This window comes from Pteropus medius, unplaced genomic scaffold (genome assembly GCF_902729225.1).
Source record: "Pteropus medius unplaced genomic scaffold, Ma_sr-lr_union100, whole genome shotgun sequence".
Lineage (NCBI taxonomy): Eukaryota > Metazoa > Chordata > Mammalia > Chiroptera > Pteropodidae > Pteropus > Pteropus medius.
Genome location: NW_024344240.1, coordinates 11,154,845 through 11,172,710, shown reverse-complemented (window position 1 = coordinate 11,172,710; position 17,866 = coordinate 11,154,845). Strand labels below are relative to the sequence as shown.

The 17,866-nt window shown below is 35.1% G+C and overlaps 1 protein-coding gene and 1 pseudogene across 3 annotated transcripts in view; both read right to left on the bottom strand.

Annotated features, from left to right (window-relative positions):
• TMTC2 (transmembrane O-mannosyltransferase targeting cadherins 2) overlaps positions 1 to 17,866 on the bottom strand; it is a 346,015-nt gene that overhangs the window by 307,898 nt on the left and 20,251 nt on the right. The window lies entirely within an intron of this gene.
• LOC120607627 (uncharacterized) lies at positions 8,604 to 8,704 on the bottom strand (annotated as a pseudogene).

Here is a 17,866-nt window from a genome sequence, read left to right as displayed (position 1 = left end):
ATTAACATTACTCTCCCAGTAGTGTCATTTCAGACCTGACATTAAAAAAAAAAAAAGTCACGGGTTAAGACTTTAGTTGAACATAATATAGAAAGATATTATTTGGCTAAGTTAGTGTTACATTTACTGTTATTAAATTTATTATATCAATGTGTTTTGGTTCTCAATAATAGTGATTTACAATACCACAAGCTCACAATTCTAGTCAAATTTCATTAAGAAAAATATTCATTTAGTCATTTAATGCTTATAACTATTCAAAACAATTTCTAAATGGAAGTGTCATCCCCTTAGATCAATTAATACTACCTCCCCAAATGGACATTTTATTGTAATGGTCATAAATTCTAACTAATCTTTAGTTGCTTACGTTTTACCTGATTTAAGAATGTATCAAATCATGAGTATATTACTGTATACAAGGGGAGCATTTGTTTGTAAGGTCAAAGGGAGATCAGTAAGTCTCCCTACGAAATCGTCAAAGCTGTGTAACTGTTTTAAAGTCAGAGACATCCATTAAAGTTAAGAGACTTCATTTTAACTTGGATTAGCTACGAGCAACCAATATATTTTTTTTCCAACTATCTATTCATAGGTCAAGTCTATTGTTTGGAATACATTCAAAATAGCAAGTGGCAAGCTTGGTTTGTACTTCTCAGAAATGTTAAAATGCTAGCAATAACATGGCAATCGTGGGACTAAACAGTCATCATGGGAATAATGATGCCCAGGCCATAGAAAATGTCAGCCTTTCTGACAAGGCCATATAACGCAATGGAGCAAAGATTTAAAATGAACCAGTCATTCTGATATTATGTTGCAGTGCCTTAACCACTTACATTACTGGAAAGCATGCATAATAGAATGTAAGAGCTAAAAAGAATGATTATAGAGCAACCAAAATCAAAGAGGAATTAAAAACAAAATCAAAGCTGACAGACTTGCTATTACATGAACACTCTAATGGGACTTTATTGATACTAGAAACTGTTTAAAGCAACTCCAAGAAAATAAAAAAGAATTCTTCCTTTATACATAGGACATGTTTGTTAAAAAATAAGTTAATCATCTTGACAACTGTTGATAATTATTTTAATAAATGAGGAAATGAAAGAACTACTGAAAAGAATGCCAGGATGCCAACCTAAAATAACATTTAAATGTAGTCGAAATAATATTCAAATTGGAAGTGTAACTTTGACTAAATTTTCTGTACCATTTATTTAACGTCTGTGTTTTATTTGGAGGCTTTCATCTCAGGAGCAAAATATAAAACTCAGTAATCAAGATAAATAAAATAATATGATATTTTTAAAAATCAAAGCTAATGCAAAAAATGTTTAAATAAGGACAGGATCAGTATTACTGACTTTTCCTTTTGCTTGAGACTGCAATATGGCTCACCACAAGTGGTTACTGATTCTGACTTTTTTGATATTTGATATTTGGTTCATTATGAATTTTCTGAATTAATTTTATTTTATAAATATTATATTAGTACATGATTTATCTTATTACTGAGTTTTTGACACTACTGCTCTCTCTCCCTAAAATTCTGTGCTCATGGCAAGTATCTCCCTCACTTCTTCCTAGTTTCAACCCTGCTGTTTAGGATTCAGTACCTGTTGAATGAAGGACAGAATGCATGAATTAACCTATGTTACTATTTCCTTACCACCTGCACCAAATCTCAGGCTCTGTTAATAGCTCTAGTTATGAGTACCTGTCTTTGTCAAGTACTTTATATGACCTCTAGTTCTCATAAGAACCCTGCAAAGTAAATATCACTCTCCCTATTTTATGACTGAGGAAAATGAGTCTCGAACAATACAGTGACTTGCTCATAACGCAGGCCCTCGGTAAATATTGGTTGAATAACAATAACAAAGCCAACTAGTGAAGACCTCGACTTTAACCCAAGTACATGTCCCACCAGCTCAGCCATAGCCGACTCCAGGAAGCCATTTTTAACCTCTTTAGTTGGATTTTGGCTTTCCTCTTCTACTTCCAATAACAACTATGATAGGCAGAATATTAAGATGACCCTCATGTTCTCCACCCCCTGGTGTCACTCCTCTGATTATGGCAAAAGAGTGATTATATTGGTAGAACTAATCTAATCATATGAGCCCTTCATAAGCAAAGGGTTTTCTCTAGTTGGTGGTAGAAGAGATGTCAAAGAGATGTGAAGCACAAGAAGGACTTGACACTCCACTGCTGGCCTTAAAGCTGGCGGGAACCAAATGGGAAGAAATGTGGGTGCCCTCCAGAAACAGAGTGTGCCGCCTGGCTGACAGCCAGTAAGGAAACAGGAACCTCAGACCTACAACCGCAGGGAACTGGACTGGGCTAACAACCTGGACAAGCTTGAAATTAGGCCTTTCCCAGAGCATCCAGATACGAGCTCAGTTGACTCTTGACTTTATCTTTGTTAGACCCTGAGTAGAGAACATAGCCCAGCCTGCTCAGACTTATAGTAATAGTTTACACAGCAATAGAAAACCTGTGTGTCAATCTATGCCTAATTTCATAACAAAGCATGACAATTACCTATTCATCTAAGCTCCACATTATCACGGCCTAGGGATTTATTTACTCACTCACCTGATGTGACTCACCGAAGGCCAAACTCATTATAGGTGCATGGGTGATGTTGAAGAAATAAATTAATTCGCACATTAGTTCTTCAACAAAGGTTTAGGTATTGACAACAATGATGAGGAAGAAGTAACTAGCATCTAACCTGGGTGCACTATTAATATTCATGGGCTAACCTTTGCCATTTGCATCCAGGTATGCAATTGAAAGAACACACATTTTCAATGACCAGTTCCATAACTATGTAATTTACTCGGATATATACTCAGCCTTATTTTATAATCTATAAAGAACTGCACAAGTTTAGATATAAATTTGCTTTTGCATTGTTTCCCCTGCAAAGAAGATATACGAAATATCCCTAATGATACGACGTTTCTTCCTTCTCTTCACTCCAACTGCCCTGTCTTGCAGCTTCTCCTTTGTTGTCAGTGTAACAACCAAAATCCTAAACTCTGAAAAGACTTCCTTCAAAACTGCTTTTACTTTCTAACAGGAGAATATTCAAAGGCATGTCATTTATAAGAAGAAAGAAAATGAAGTAAAACTAATCTCTTCGACTGCCAATAAGCAATTTTTAGAAAGGTACACCCCCCCACGAACACAAAAGAAAACTGAAATCACTCTATTAGCTGCTTAATGTTGACCTCTGTCCATAACCCTAAATTCTGCACAAGAGGGAGTTGGCACACACACTGTCTATTTATTCACCTTTGAATCCCAAACACTTACCATAATACCTGGTAACACAGTAGGTAGTCGATACATGTTTATTGAACTGAAATAGCATTAAAATCCATGATGATTTTTGGTATCTTTAAACATATATGCTATCTTCACCTCACAATAATTAATTCATTGTTTATAATTCAGCAGGCTTAAAATAAATGATTTTTTCCAATAGTCACCATTTAACTACAACATTACTATTACTCGACTTGCTTTCTTAACTGTACTTATGTATGCATAATGACTATGGAAAGTATTTCACAAATGGAAAGTATTAGGAAGAAAATAAAGAGATGCTAAGAACAAATAAAGTAAAACTATTTTTTAAAGATTGATTATATATCCATCAATGCCTTTAATAGTTATAATTAACATCTTATAATGATGCTGTTATTAGCATCCATGCTTTGGAACTCCCTTAGGGCAATTAACCCTATTTGTATGGTACCCAAGAGGAATTTTGTATTTATCATATTCTAAGCTCCAGCTAACAGTGTTTTAGGTAGGTGCTAGGATATTCCAAATTAGAACTACAAAATTACTTAATTGTGTGACCTACAAAAATACAGATAAACCAATGTTTCTACATAGTCAGAAATCTAAATTAGTCCTCATCTCTTCAATTATTCACTGAGCCCTAAAAGATCATGAGAAACAAAATGCAGAGAAATTATTGCTTTTTTTTCAATAAAGCAGTATCCAGAATTAAAAAAAAAAAAATTTAAATAAATTCCATTGAAATGTTTACTGTAACAAGTATAAAAATCAATAGCAAAGCATGATATAGAATTTCAAAGTTCCCGAACCAGTATAACACAGCCAGAGTTAACTTGAAATTACCTTCGGTAAAGAATGCAGAATATTTTTTTTAAATACATAAATAATTAATTCTGAAATTAAACACCAGCAAAATCTTTTAATAATTTTTAGCTTCCAAAAATACCAGCCAAAATCGCTATCAAATAAATTCCTATCACTCTCCCACCCTAAAGCTTTCTAAGCATCACCCCTGATTGACATGAAAATGAGCAGGGGAAGCGGAAGAGATAATGAACAAGAATAAAGAAGGGAAAGCCCTCATGACTTACAAATTAGGTAAACTTCCTATTAATCAAGAACTGGCTTTGTGTTGTTTTTGCATATATTAGCACCATCTAAGAAATAAGGCTGAGCTATTTAGTCATTTATTACATAAACCATTTCTTATGAAATAGAATTTTGCCAGCTAAACACTTATTGTTTTACTAATTCTTGATTAAACAGCATAACTAACTGTGATACCCATAACTGAACTGTATATCTAAGATGTTTCTTTTGCTAAACTCATATTCGATATTTTTTCTTGACTTTGCCAAAAAAGGGTATTATTTATAAAGCCTAAAACTACCAATAAATTGATAAACAAACAAATTAACGAACACATCAAATATTTAAATGCGAGCTTCTGATGTGTACAGTTTTAAGAGCAAAAGGCTATAAATTTCTAGCCCAAAATTCCCACTGTTCTAAAATTTGTATATGGCCTCCTAAATACTTCTCATAAATTATGTCCTGACAGCATGTTATTTCTACTTACTGAAAATATTACTGTACTCACTAACGTATAATTTTCTGTCTTTAAAAAATGAGGAAAAACCCTGAGATCATACGTGCCAAGTTTTACCACCACACGGCCAGACACTCTGGAGCCCCACGTTGGCAACCTTCGAAGTAACATTTGCTCAATTCAGCGATAAGCCTGTTAGGTTACCCACCACCGTGTTTTGTGCTATACATTACACAGCAAATTTAGGTGGTGACAACTATCAAGCAGTGTGCTTTGCAAACTCTGAAACAATGCATAGTTGTAAAGGTAGCAGCCAATATTAAATAGACTTTTTTTTTATTCGTTGAATATATAAACACCGATAAATCTGGCACTTGATTCTAAATTCACCGACTGTAATTACAAACACATGTGCACATTACACAGCTACAGATGCACTTAAAATAATTAACTTATTGAAGATGTCTGCTTCTCCACAAGCTACTAGAAAAAGCTGCTAGCCACTCTGAATGCAATAGTTTTCCATGTGCAAACACACTAATCAGAAAAACTTACATACTTGAAAAGACAAAATAGATATCTATATGCCTTACTTCTTAATTTTAACTCCCTAGGAAACTTTATTCCACAGTTTCCAAAGTAGATTTTACTTTGTAACTGTGCCCGTTAGAACTCTATAGAAGGAGGAGCCTGTGATAATGTAGAGAGGGTACTGATGTATATGATTACAGTTTTCTTCTCAGGTTGGCTCTGTTAAATTTATTTTCTACCTCCACTGTCTTTGATTCTGACATTACTTAACCACCTCGCTCTTAGATTAATGCTTTCACTAAAGATTATTCATGTGATACACAACTGTACAAAACAATGTTCTTAAGGTGTTAATCTCTGTCGTGAACATGGGTTAAAAAGTGGTTAATAGTCACAAGCATTTAATGGAGACACAAACACCTGTCTCTACAAAAGCCAATGTTGTTCAGAGTAGATAGAGAGTTGCAGGCTGGGTAATACCCACCGCCACTTACTTTCTAAGGGCCTTGGAGCCACTCTTATTCTAATACACATATGCTCATAGCAAAAGAAAAGCTTAGAGATGAAAGTGGTTGTGTTGGGGAAATGCAACTCTAAGAGAGTGAGGCAGGGTCTGTTTCTCATTAAAAGCTATGTAGTACTTTTGACTTTTCAAATTAGAAGGATTACTTTTTAATAAAAACAAACTTTTTATAAAAATTAAGAAAGTTATATAATCTCGAACCAATGTTAGCTAATAAAGTTCCTCCTATATAACAGGCTCCATGGGTATGCAAAATGAAATATAGAATAGGACTTCATCTCTATTTCCAAAGCTCTCACAACCAGAGGGCTAGCAGAGCGCCAGGCCCCCTCCAATTATAAGTGATGCTGGAGGCCCTCTCCCTGGAATTCCCAGCTTTTCCAATGTGTGTGCCACAAATACTGGAGACCGCCTGGTACCAGAGAAAGAACAGTCAACAAAGGGACAAAGACCAGATTCTTAGTCGTGGCTCTGCCATTATTTGAGCGATTTCATTCCTCTGATTTAGGCCCTCAAAACTCTACCCCAAACGTATTAAAAGGAGAGACCAAAATAATGGACATGAAAGTGCTTAACAGCCATAACTTGTTCAACCACTTACTATTGTGCCATTTTGTTCATTAGTCCTTCGAGTTTCAGCCTCCTTCTCCTTCCTTCCTTCTCTCCTTCTTTAAATCCTTCTCCAACATCCTTCCTTCCTTCCTTCCTTCCCCTTCCCTCCCCCCCCTCCTCCCTCCTCCCTCCCCTCCCCCTCCCTTCCCTTTCCCCTTCTTCCTTCCTTTTCCCTATGTTTTTTCTTCTCTCCTTCTACTCTTCTATTGATATAGGTTAAAATTTATCCTTTTTTTTTTTTTTAAGCTATGGATCCCTGTCTTAAGAATAAGATGCCAGGCATCTCTGGAGAGGATTCATTCACACCAAATCAAATTGAAAATCCTAAAACCCAACAAGCAGAATGCAAACGGCCATGAATAAGTAGTGTAGTTTAATCTCAGTAGAAGAAATAAATCAAAACATACATGGAAAAGGATTAGAAGAAAATATAACATAGGGTTAAGACTTTTAATAAGTCTGAGGTGGTAGAATTATAGTTTAATTCCTCTTTTTTTTCTATAATGAGCTTTACGGTGGGATAAAAATGAATGTTAAATGTTTATTTTTCCATTATTTTAAGAAACAACACAAAAGATTAGAATTAGAAGGGGAACAAAGAAAACACAGGACTTTGCTTCTTTAACAGGCCACTCACTTATACATCAGGAAAGAAAAGGGGCTTCCTAAAGATACACAGCAATACAAAGATGGTATGGTATAATTGGTTAAAAGTACACTATATTTGAGCTCATCTCCTATATTTGCCACTTTCTGGCTATGTGACCTCGGGCAAATTACATAACATCTGCGGGCTTTAGTTTCCTTATCTAAAATATAGATGACAACAGAAACTTCCTGCCAGAGTCACTGGGAAATCTATAGTACCTAGGCTACTAGTGTCACTACCATCTCACTAACCATTGTCTGGTAGGAATGCCGTCATCTACAGTTCCCTGTGTTTATAATCTCAATTTGTGTGCACTATTAATAATTGGAACCACTTCTAGTCAATAGCAAAGAGAACCAGAATAATTTTTCTTGACATGGTATCAAAGTATTAATGGGAATAAAAATCTTGTGAACGACTCATTCCCAAAACGTGATCCAGAAATTATAAATTCAGTTTTCTACAACAATCTATTCAAAAGAAAATTAATATTCAGGACAAATAAATTCACACTTAATGAAAACACCTTCAGTTATTAGGAAGCTGACAGAAAATAAAAAAGTAAGTCTAGAAAAGTGACTGGTAAAAGAAAAAACTTACTTTGATTATACAAATTAGTAAGATCTTCCAAAAAGTATTTCTCTCCTAACCTCACTTCCAAATCTGAATGTCTTCCAAAAATATCCTCTACTGATAGTTTAAAAAAAAAAAAGACATTTTATTAACATTTTTTTAAAAGAAAAGGCCTCGTCTCTAAATCGTTTATAATTTGCCTTCCTGCTCTCCTACCGCTAAAAAAGAATACTCTGTAATTCTAAATTAATAGTAAGAGCTCTCAAAAATTCAAGGTGATCAGCTTGCAATTACCTTTACCTTTCCTGACTTTCTGATGCTCTATGGTTTGCATGCATCATCTCCTCCACACCAGGAGCAGAGAGGGGTTTATTGTGCAAGCATGAATATTATCCAAGGTCATGAAGTCACTCGATACTTTTCTCCTAGGGAAGTATGAATTGATACTGCTATCTACAAGAAACAAAATATGAGATAATAACATCACTCAATAATGGTCATATGTTCTAAGAGTCACACCAGTCTATCTCTAAAAGATTTATGATGGAATGTAAGCTTGACAATTGACTATCAGTCTCTTCCCTTCCAAGTTTCCAACAATTTTATCCTCTTCAAGTCTAACAAGTAGCATAGTTGTTGTGTTCTTCTTATTTAAGACTGACAGAGAAGAGGCTCTAACTAAACAGCAGTCTCCCTTTACTCCACATAAGGTAATGATAGATTCTATTTTTTAAGATTTTTATTAAAATATAGATAACATAGAATGTTATATTAGTTTCAGGTGTACACCATAATTATTCAACATTTGTACATCTAAAGAAGTGATCACCGTGATAAAAAAAAAAAATATGGAACACTTCACGAATCTGTGTGTCATCCTTTTGCAGGGGTTATGCTAATCTTCTGTGTCACTCCAATTTTAGTATATGTGCTGCGAAAGCAAGCATGGTAATGATAGATTCTTAATGCACGCCATGACATTTTCATCTAAGACTCCAAAGATATAAATGATTTTTTCTGAATTTCTAGTCTAGTTTGCATGGTCTCAGTGCCCTGTACTTAAACTTGAGCTATGTCAGAAGGACAAGATTTTCTTTCCTCACGGCATTTAACCTATATTATCACTAATTCTTATAGCAAACTATAAGAATAATAAATTCTTACGACAAGTCCAGAAGTTCTTTGTATCTTATTTTACTGGTGAGGAGATCAGAACTCAGAGAAATTAAGTCAACTTCACCCAGGGCCTCTCAGCTCTAAGTGACAATGTAAGGCTGGCCACTCAAGTGGTTTTTGGTTAGAAAGCCTCTACTCATCCTTTCAGGGCACAGAGAAGGTTAGATGTGTTTTCAGAAGCCCTAGGACACTTTGTAAAGTACTCTAACCTACACGCTGGTTTGGTAATGAAGAAAAGGCTGTATTCGACCCGATGAATCGGAATGCCAGGCACAACCACAGCTAACAGGAAGCATAAAACTGCAGTGGGAGTTCCTACCGCAGTTTGAAACAAATGGACACCTCCACTCCTCAAACTTTCAGAATCCCTGCTTCTGAGGATAACTGCACCAGTCACTTTCATACTCAAGCTCACTTCTGCACCAAATTATGAGACCTCAGTTCTAATAATTGTTATAGTTATAAATATCTCTTTAATTCTGTGGCTATGTTCCTCCTTCACATCAGATGATAAACAAATAAATCCTAATTAATTTATTCAGTACATATTTAATGAGTGCCTACTATATGTCAGGCTCTGTGTTAAGTACTCTGAAGATGAGCTGAATAAATGCTTGCCATAAAAAATCCTCATCTTACAGATGAGTTAGATGGAACATACTGAATTCAAATGTTACAACATGAGGCAAAAAGTGAGCGCTGCTGGGAGAAATTCACTTTGTTTCTTAGGATGGATTTTACTGACACTCAGTGAAACCGTGGGGAAAGAACTAGAATTTTTTTAATGCCACTGAAGCTAATTTTTCTTTAAAACTATCTCTAGTCCACAGTTCAGTAAATCACATTCTTGAGGTGGCAACATTCTATGAGGTTTTCTGTTAGTATTTAAATTATTCTTTCACAAACAATTTTAAGAGAAAAGCAAAGCATATAAGAAGTAGTATGTTTCAATGTGAGAACACTCCTTAAATCCAAGTCCTTTGATTCTTCTTTTTTAAGTCAAATGCTGATGCATAATTCATTAGGAGAGTCTTTAGAATGGCAGAAGTGTGGGAGAGCTGGTGAACAATTTGCAAAATACACAAAGAAAAAACCTTAGATAGTTCTTCCAGAAACAGTCCAGCAAAATTGAAATTGCCACACGGCGTATGCAGAAAAAGCACTGACAATGTGAGGGGCCCAGATTCCAATCCTTGCTCTATCAGTTACCAGAAGACAGATTTAGGTAGGTCGTTGTCATCTCAACACCTCTATTTCTTCATCTCTAAAGTAAGGATAATACTGTTTGCCCTATTTACACCACACAGTTCTCATGAGGAGGCAAATGCAATACTGGATGGGAAAGCACTTTGAGAAAAATATTATATCCTATAACATAATGGTGACACTTACTATAGAAATCTTAGAAATTTAGTCAGGGCAAGACATTGACTTTTCTATAAATGTTTAAATAGCTTGCATATTTTAATCTCTATTTCTGTCTTCTCTCACCAAAATTCACTTGAACTTATTTCAAGGAGTTTGCTAAATCAGTCAGTTGTCCTCTTACTCCACTATTTTTAGAAATTATCTCATAGTCAACTGTTGGATGCAGAGGGTCTTTTTTAGACAATAGGTTCACTGCATATTTATAGACATAGTCCCTATTCAGTAGGAAACTATAATAAAAAAGTCTTATTTCTTGGTTTTAAATTTTAACACTGAAAGTGACCAAAATAGAATTTGTTTAATTCAGAAAAGAGGAGGAAAAAAATAAAGATAAAAAACACAATTTAAGCTATTATAAGGGCAAAAGTGAGTGGAAAATCTTTTACTTTCCTTGCTCTTTTGTCAAAATTGCCATGTTTTCTAGTCCACATGAAAACTGAACAATTGAATTTCTTTCCTAACCCAACAGCATACACCAGTGAACCTCCCCGCAGTCGCCGTTCACAGAGAGCATGGAGAACCAGGACGTAAAATGCTCTTCTAGCAAGTTACTTTTATTTACTAGAAACTGGAGGGGAGGAGCAGGGATTATAGTTCTTTTACTGGAAAGCACACAGATTAAACCCAATGACTTGTGTGTCCTTTCAAATTAACTCCATTTAGAAAACCTCTCATTAAATGTAATCTAATTTAAATGCATATTGGAACCACTTATATTTGTTACTCCTCTCTTGATGAGCAATTAGTTCTATTCTTGTTTTCTTTTCCTGATCTACTTACGGCTAAAATACAGCAGAGGGGAGAAACATTTATTAAACCATCTTTTGCTGAGCTTTCTATATCTAAATAAATCCCCCCCACCCCCAAATCCTGGCCACGAAAAATTGGACAACACAAGTTAGATAAAAGTTAGAGCTTTTTGCTTTATTCAAGAGTCATAATTAAATGGCAAGTAGACATATGAAATGATGTTCAACAATATTGGTCATCAAGAAAATGAAATCAAAACCACCATGAGATTACTTCACACCCACTAGAATGACAAGAATGCAAAAGACAGGTAGTAATAAATGTTAATATGGATGGGGAAAAAATGGAATACTCATAGATTGCTAGTGGGAATGTAAAATGGTCCACTAGAAAAGTCTGGCAGTTCCTCAATAGGTTAAACATAGAGTTATTATATGACCAGCATTTCCACTCCAAGGAATATACCCAAAAGAACTGAAAAGTTTTGTTTGAACAAAAATTTGCATAGGAATATTCATAGCAGCTCTATTCATAATAATCAAAAAGTGAAAACAAACCAAATGTCCACTAACTGAAAAATGGCTAAACAAAATGTGGTGCATTCACACGATGGAATCCGTATAATAAAATATCATTTGGCCATAAAAAAGAATGAAATATTGATGCATGCTACACATAATAAGCCTTGAAAACATTTTGCTAGGTGAAAAAGTCAGTCACAAAAGATTACATATTACGTAATTCCATTTATATGAATAGTCCAGAACTGGCAAATCTATATAAAAAGAAAGATCTATGCTTGCACAGGGCAGGGGGCAAGGATATAAGGGGTGAGAGCTAAAGGATATGGAGTTTCTTTTTGAAGTGATTAAAATGTTCTAATCGTGGTGATGGTTGCACAGATCTGTATATAATAAAAACCCACTCTGGGTACATACCCAAATAAAATGAGGATTTCAAAGAGATATCTGCACTCCCATGTTCATTGCAGCATTATTCACAATGGCCAAGACATGTACACAAGTGTCTTCGACAGGTGAATGGATAAAAATGATATGGTATATAAATACAATGGAATATTATTCGGTCATGAGAAAGAAAGAAATCTTGCCTTTACAACAACACACAGGGACCTCGAAGACACTTTGCTAAATGAAATAAGCCAGACAGAGAAAGACAAACATGGTATGGTCTCACTTTAGATTTCTCATGTGAGAAATCTAAAAATAAAGGGGAAAAAATGAACACTAGAAACAGAATATAGAATACAGATTGCCAGAGGCTGGGAGAGGGGGAAATGGGAGATGTTGGTCAAAGGGTAAAAAGTTGCAGTGATGTAGGACAAATGAGTCTAGAGGGCAAATGTACAGGCATGATGACTATACTTAACACTGTACCGAACACTGGACAAATGCTAAGAGTACATTTCAGGCACATTCATCGAAAATGTAACGAAGTGAGGAGGATATGTTAATTAGCTAGACTGTAGTAATCATTTCACTATATATGTATAGTATATCTTAAACATATACTATTTCATTAAAAACATAAATAAATAAAACCACTGAAGTGTGCAATTTAAATGGGTAAATTGTATGATATATTAATTATATCTCAATAAAGCTATTACCAAGAAAAAATAAAAGACAAGGAGAGCAGAAAGGTATGAAGTTTTAAAAATCAGGTAAACTAATCATTGTACTTCAAAAATGTAATCATTTTAATTATAAATATTTCATTATAAAAATCATTTCAACAACAAAAATAATAATAAAACTACCATTTAGCCTGTGCCATTTGCCAGGAACTTTAAACACTTCATCTCAAACCCTCCAGGCATGCAATTGTTGTTATTTCCATTGTGCAGTTAAAGAAAAGAGTCTGAGAGAGGGCCTAACTTGCCTTGGTCACACAGTTAGAAAAACCAGTGGAACCAAAAGATGTACCAAAGGTTAGGTGACATCAAAGTTGTGCTCCTTCTCCTACATGACATCATGATGAAAAAGAGACAGAATCACATTTTCTCTATCAGGCATGTGCCCAAAGAAAATTACTAACATGAGTAATTTAGGCATAAAGAAGGAAAGAACCATTTGCCCAATGTCGTTGTACCTGTATTCATGATATTTTCACTCATTCCTTAAATAAATACTTCCTGAGTCTACCATTTGCAAAACAGAGAAATGATTATTAAACCTTTTTAAGTGAATATTTTATTCACTTTCAGTTTTCACTTATTTACCTTGTTACTACATTTTGTGATTCAGGTTTATTTAAAATATAATGATGAAAAAGTCATAAAAATGTAGTAAGCTCTATATACTAGCACTCAGTAGTCTAAGTATATATAACTGAAATGGAAAAGTGCTGCTTCCTATTTGTAATCAACAGAATTAAACTCTGCAGAATCCAGAATGGGCACAAATGTAGTATCTGCAGGTCTAAACTTTAGGTCTATATGCTTAATCTGCTCATTTGGATCCACAACTTCTATTTCGTAACTTAATAAACTTAAGGTCCAAAACTTATTTTCATTTTCCTATGAAAGGTTAAATCTCTATAAACAAGTAAAACATCTCAAACGTAACAGTAAATGGGCAGATCTCTTTAGAAGTACTCACAAAAACACATGAAATTGCTGATCTTTGACCACTCTTGACATACAAATAAGTCATTATCATACGGTTCATCTTACACTTAAGAATCACATGTTTTCTGAGTTCGGGCTTAATATTCAGATGGTTAGCCAACCCTTATCATGACAGCATTCCAAAAGCTCCAGCACCAGAAGCCAGGGACCAGTGTTCTAATATGGACATTGTCACTTAGTAGATTTGTGACCATGAATAAATTATGCTCAGAGCCTCCACAGCTTTCCCTTCCTGAAACCTGGGATTCAAACCTCTGCCCGGATTTACAAGCTCGTTGTTGGGATATACTGGTATAATTCAGGTTTCGTAGATTTAAAGCATTTCCATATGTAAGAAATAGTTTATCTCTTGCTTTGCTTTGCAACCTCCACAAGACTCTGCAACATGAAAGAGTAAAAGGAGCTTGTTTTTTAAGGGGATTAAATGAAGTTTGAAATCTGAATCCACAACAATCAGTTTGTGTACTTGGGGATGCTGCCTAACTGTGTTCCTTAACTTATCTCATCTATGAAACTGATAATGAGGGGGCAGCCACTCCTTTTGGTTCCCGCTAATTGGTTCCACAAAAGAATATGAACGCACTGTTGTCAAGTTCTTTTAAATTTCTTTTCAAATTAAGAAGCTGTAAATATGAATTGGGGGAAAAGTATCATAATTGTTTAGGTGTCAGCTATTAACATTTTTTGTTTTATTCTGTTTTCCTTTGCTTTTATTTATTTATTTATTTATTTATTGCAACATAATTCAGGATAAATAAAAATCTGTGCTGCCAATTTACAACTTCAAACATGCCTGGCACATTGTCAGTAATAAACAGTTTACTGAATGAATGCCCTCTGGATAATTAAAAGAGGTCCCTTGAAGATTTCAAAGTACATTGCGTAGGTTATTTCCTGCTTTGTATTTTCTGATTGTTTCCAATTTTTTAAAGAGCTGATTTTTGTTCAAATTAGGTACCTAAAATAAGTCTCTTAAAGTACACAACGTAAAAATGATTCTTCATCTTTTACTCTTACGAGTAAAACCACATAATAAATTTGTCTTGGGAGCAGGTTCACACTATGGTGAAGAATTTTACCACTGAACTACTTGAAAGACCTCAAATTCTAGGTCCACCTGAGTGGAGGTGATACATTCTTCATGGACACAAATATCACAGCACTCTAAATCACCCTCTCATGTTCCATCCTTAGATTGGTGATGCTTTAAATGTGAGGATGTTTATTTCTGTTTTACAGGACTAGGTAAATGTCATCTCCCCTGTACGTACATTCCCTTCTCTCTGCCCTGTCTCTCAACAAATCACATAAAGAGCAATGCTTGTATGTGAGAAGTAGAGGAGACTCATGGGCATTTTAATTACTAAGTCTTGGCTTTATGCATCAACCTTATAATTTTTTTTTATGTAATGACCGATGCAACATATGGTAGTGTTGTACAGAGCCTTGAAGACACTACTTAGGTTCAGTGATAAACCCAGGCACCTGACATATGTCTGCTCCCACATTTAATTGGCACTCACAGAAACAATTTACCAAATATTCCAAAGCATCCAAATATGAGTGCACCACTAACACTTGACAAGTGTCCACTAATTCTGATAACAGCATCATTATCATTTTTAATTCTACCCCCAGTAATATGTGCCATTCTTAGATGGTACAAAGAAGAATAGATGATTAGATCAAAAACAGTCTCTCTCAAATATAGAAGACAATCTGGTGACAGCCAGAGGGGAGGGGGGTTAGAGGGGCTGGGAAAAAGGCGTGAAAGGCTAAACGAGTACAAATTAGTAGGTGATAGATAGGGATGGGGTCATGGGGATGGGGAGCACAGCATAGGGAATGCAGTTAGCATTAATGTAATGGCTAGGTGGAAAGCCAGAGGAGAGAAAGAGCAATCAAGGGAATCGTTTCATAAACTATATAAATGTCGAACCAATGTATTGTATACTTGAAACTAATAATAAAATAAATAAATGATTAGAAATAAAAGCTTGCTGTTTAAAACACAACATTTAAACTAATAGATCAAGTTGATATTGTACCCAAAGATGTTGTCAGACTTGCCAAATGTTTACCAGGAAAGTTTCTATTGCCTTGAAAATTTAATTCATTTGACCAAAAAGAAAAAAGAAAAAGAAAAAATGATGTAGACACCAAGTTTTCCAAAACAAATAAAGCAAAAGAACTGAAATACCTATTATTCTTCTTCTATTAAATTTTATATAACATTAGATAATTTATCATACTACTTGATGATCAAAAAAATAAATAAATAAACAATGCTAATGTGACAAGATTAGTGAGGGGCAATGAGGGAGGAGGAGAGAAGAAAGTAATTGTTTTTGTTGACCTTACCAGGCTTCTAGAAGTATCAGAGTTAATACTGTCACAGGGAACCTTTTTCATTGATTACAATAAAATATGACCTTTTTAAATAAGGTTTTGCCTTATCTATGTTGAAGTTCCATGAACCAAGAAATAAACCAAGATTAATACGAGAGGAGCAATCTTGTAAAGATCTTCCTTGTCTCTATGAGGGAAGAAGTAAGAGCCACTGAGTCATTTTTCATATCTAATTTTAGAATGCCAAGTGTTTGAGAATGTTTTAATTATCCTGTCTCTCTCTCTCTTTTTTTTTTAATTCCTAGTCCCTAACACAATTCTTGAATATGGACGGAAAGGAGGGAGCAAAGGAGAGCAGGAGGGACGCAGAAGCCAGCTTAGCCATCACTGCCTTATCCCAAAGGAGATTAGAAAATTACAAGGGAAAAAAAAAAAGAAAACAGGAAAATACCTCACAGATAGTAATCAAGTAACAGCTAAAAGGTTGGCATAAAAAAGACCAAAACACCTTTCTTTATTTAAGGCACAGGGACAATTTTCAGGGCACATTTCTGAAGCACTTTTGACATGCTTTGATACCTTTAAGAGCATTTTTCTATTACGGTCCAGTGAAAACAGCTAAAATATTTATAATGATCCAAATCCAACCACTTTTTTTACAACCTTATTGAGTTTTATTTTATATCATAAAATTCATCCATTTCAAGTGCACAATTCGATGATTTTTGGTAAATTTACTGAGTACTGCAATCATCACCATAAATCAGTTTGAGAGTATTTTTAAGACCCTAATAAGATCCCTGATGTTTGTTTACATTAATTCAATTCCTACTCCCAGGCAACCACTAATCTACTTTATCTGTAAAAATTTGCCTTTTCTGGGTTTGACATAAAAAGGTTTGACATAAAAAGAATCATAGGATGCATAACCACTTTCTAAATATGTAACTTTAGTGAAGTCATTTAACTTTGCTATGCCGCATTTTCCTCACAATAATTGTACCTACACCTTACAGAGAAATTATAGGGTAATGAGGTAATCTACATGAAATGCTTAGAAAACTGGCTAACACATATCAAGTGCACAATACACTTACTGTAAAGTAGTTAAGACCCTACTACTGTTTGCTTGTAATTCTACTACAGTGTCTATGCCGGTGGAGCCTCAACTTTGACATATCCAAAAATGAACTCTCTCTACTTTCACAACTGCCTTGCTCCTTTGTCCCTTCACACAGGGAATGCTGAGTACTCAGACATCCAAAACTTCATAAACTCTTTCTTACCCACGCTCGCCTCCAGTCAGCAAGTTCTAGAGTCCTCTTTACTCCTTTGAATTTGCCTCTTTACTTTCATTCCCTCAACTTTAGTTACATTTCATTCTCTCAACCTTTTTTCCCTGATTAAATGCAAAAGCTTCCTGCCTGTTCTACCTTCAACACGGTCTTCTCTAATCTATCCATCCTACTCCTGTCAGAGGGTTACCTCTTGAAATGCAAGTCTGACCATTTTTCTCTCCTTCAAGGGTTTTCTCCCTGGCTCCAGTTTAGCTCCTCAGCTTGTCACCCAGGGCCCATCACAAACTGATTTCTACCTACTTCTGTATTTCCATCTCTGGCCAGTCTCCAGAATATACTCTTGTACTGGTCATCCTGAACAACCTGCAGTTTTCTGAATGTATGAGCCAGTAAGAGGACCTCTGGGAAGCTAGTCAATTCATAGCATCTCCAAGGCTGCCACTTGCCTTTCCTA